Here is a 3,712-nt window from a genome sequence, read left to right on the forward strand (position 1 = left end):
GAGTTGGCTGAGATACATTGTGAGGGAAATGGCAATGTATTATGAAACCAGCATCTTTATTAAATCTCTAATTTCAATATACAGGGTTACGCTCCAGTCTGGCTGGAGTCAGGCTCTCTGCTCCCAAGTGTGCCTATGGAAAGTACTGCCTGTGCAAGGTCCTCTCGGGGAGCAGGACCGAGAGGCCAGGACCCCACAGCTGGTTTTAAGAGACACGTTTATTCAGCCCATTACCAGTCATGTGCAAATTCGTTACAGTCATTATGATCTTCTGCGGTCTGCTTTTATTTGCTTTTCATAAAACAACTCTAAAGCAATCAAACCAGTGACTACACTGTTAAAAGTACAGCCTGGTTCCTTCAGGAATTACTCAAAAATACGTGAAAAAAGCCATAATGTAGCACATCTTCTGATTGTTGTCTTCCTCAATCACCTAGCAACACAGTGACAGAGGGCTCCATTAAATATACATGTTAAAAACTTTGGAGTGCAGGGAATGGTAAAGATGTTTACAGTCAGACTCTGTTTTCATGATGGTTAAATGTATATGTAAAGAACAGACTCTGCACCTACCATGCAGCAGTGTTTTGAAACCTAGGACCCCACTGCTGCTTTCATTTTTGGCCTCTTCTCAGGGGAGGGAATGGTTTGGTAGGAGCAAACTGCGCTTGTGTACTGCTCTCCCCAGCTTGGTATGGGTTGATGTCTCCATTTTGGTCTACTTACAAATAGTATTTTGTCAGCCCAAGTAAACAAAGTTTTATGTAATTTTTCCCCTAGCTGCAAAATCTCAGTAACCACAAAAGCTCCTTAAAGACTTCTGACATCAAGAATGCATTTAAAAAACCCCTGACTTTCTAACAGGCTGTAGCAACACACTTACTTGGCAGAGCTTTTCAAACAGCTCTGAAGAGTTGAAACACACTTGTATATATTTTATTACAAACTTCTGATTGCAAAGCTACCTGATGGCTCTGTTTTATGAGAGCTATTAAGTATCAAGCACATTACAGCCTCTGGTGTCTAAGCCACTGGGGAAAAAATTAAAAAAAAGTTTTTTTTTCTTAAATCTCCTTGACCTTCATTAGAAAGTTTCCCCAGATACTTGTGTGCTGCAGACTCGCAAAGATTAGCTTGTAAGACTGGCCACTGCGTTTACAGGAACTGCCACAAATGACCATGAAAATTCCTTCACTAATCACAGTTCTGCTAGGAAATAGCAAGATGCCATCATATGTTCTCACATCATCAAGCAGGTACTTATTTAATAGAGTGCTCAACCTCTCAAGAGTGGTTTCACCAGTCCTTTTGGAGTAGTGAAAAATTAAATAAAAGCATGCCATTCTGACTGTGAATTGGCATTTCCTTTCAAAACAAGATATTTTGATAATAAACAACATTGGCCTCAAATTTTAGGCTGAACATGAAAACTACTGAAATTGCAGACTCATTAAGAGGCCTCGAATTAATCACCAAGCTTGAAGTTGCAAAAGGCACTCTGATAAACAAATCTCTTTTGAAACAAAACAAAACTCTACAAAACCCCACGCTAACTTTGAGTCACTGCAAGTGATCAGACGTTTGGTTTACTTCAGATATGAATAAGATCAGCTATCAGAAGAGTTTCCTAAAGCCAAACTAGAACTTAGTCAGTGTTGACCATTACTAGCTTCACAGATTGGTAACTTCTGTGCATTTGCTTAAGCCAACTGAATCGGTGATGTGGGTCACAGACCACACAAGGAATAATTTTCTCATTTAAAATTTTTCTTTTTTTTTCCTGAGAAAATTAAAAATAACAGACAGGTGGAGCCTTATTTTATTCTTCTTCTTTTCTACATTTATAGTTTTCCCTTCTGTGCTTGGTCACATATGTGAAAAAGAGCACTGAAGAACCAAATAATAAAAAATCATTTAAAATATGTTTTGAGCTAGGAAGATTATATTTTCCTTGATATAGTCCTCAGGTGGCCTCATTTTATCTTTATGAAAAAAGAAACACCTAAAAACCCACATGTATTACATTCAGTCAGAAACTCTGCTATCATCATTTTCTAACAGGATTACAATGCTCTCAGCACCATAGTTGTTATGAGCTCTGATACGGTTACAGCAGATATCCAGAGCTGCATCACCCATTGTTCATAAAAATCAGACTGAGCTTCACGCAACAGAAGGCTGAACTGTGCAGAGCACAGACCAGTTTTGACCAGAAAAGACATAGACATAGGGGAGCAGAAAACAGGGGTCAGGCAGCTTCATGAAAAGGTCGGGCAGCTTCATGAGTCTCATGTGTTTTGTCTCAATGGAGAGACTAGTACAAGTAAAGAACAGTACACAAAAAAAAGCAATGTAAGAGAAAAATACTTGTATAGTGATTTGAGATTTAACTTAGGCACATTGATTGATGCAATCAGCAATTCAATTTCTATTTTCTATGGCAACCTGCTGTCCTAATAGCATTGGAAGCACTAACCAGATTGTAGACTCTTAGTCTGTAGTATGAAATTAATGCATTCTTTTTTTTTCTTTTTTTTTTTTACCTTACCCTGCAGGAACAGGAAATTAATTGGGTAAAGTTAGAGGATGCAATCAAACCTCAGCAATTCACTGTGACTGGTTTTTTAGCATTTATAGTAACATACACTTTTTTGAGTGGGCTGTAGATAGAAACACAAACCTGGATAGAAACACAAACTTCCATCTACCTATTCCATTTTTTACTTAGTTCACAGAAGTCCCGGAGTCCCAGCTGCATTCTGGCAGCTTCATTTCTGTCCTGGCTCAAGGTTGAGTGAGATCCAGACCGAGATCCAGACAAAATCTAGGTGCCACAATAGACTGGTCTTTCCAATTCCAAATCCAAGCCTTCATAAACTACTGATGTTGCTATGCTAACCCATGCATGTGCTCCTTCTCGCAAGCCTTCACAAAGAGAACTGGCAAAATGGGAGAAGGCATAGGTAGGGAAGGGGAAAGAGGAAGTATTGGTTAAAAAAGATGATGAATTTAGAACACTGACTTGCTGAAACTTTTAAAAAATGTTTTAAGATTGTATGAGATCATATCCTCCTATAATTAGGAATTAAAAAAAGTTTAACCTCAGCCTAAATGAGGTATTTCTTTAAATATGGGTATTCTCCATTGTTCTTTCAGCTTATGTGATGCCCAGTTTTGAATAAAATAGTATTAATTCTAGTGAAAAGGCACCTAATGTCACCAAGGCACGTGTAGGATAGGGAAACATAAGAGGAATAATGTTGAAAATGGCTCTTAGCAAAATGCATACAACTTACACCATATAATTTGGACAACTTTACATATTATTGTACCTTGCTTGATTCTGCCTTTGAGACACAGTGACCTTGGAACATGGATTTAATTTTAGCGGACTATTAGAGCTTTGGTAGTACTCAGTGAGAGACACAAAGAGATCCGTCTCTTACAGACCTCAGCCTATCCACTTATCTAAGATCCTGTCATGCCAGGTAAATGCCCTGATTTTTAGACAGATGAAACATTTGAACTGTATCATGATGTTAAGCTAGAAATCAGAGAATCATAGAATATTTTGGGTTGGAAGGGACACAACTAGAGGTCATGTAGTCAAACCCCCCTGCAGTGAGCAGGGACACCGCTAACTAGATCAGGTTGCTCAGAGCCCCGTCCAACCTGGTCTTGAATGTTTCCAGGGACGGGGCCTCCACTACCT

This window comes from Egretta garzetta, unplaced genomic scaffold, assembly GCF_000687185.1.
Source record: "Egretta garzetta isolate BGI_Z169 unplaced genomic scaffold, ASM68718v1 scaffold272, whole genome shotgun sequence".
NCBI lineage: Eukaryota > Metazoa > Chordata > Aves > Pelecaniformes > Ardeidae > Egretta > Egretta garzetta.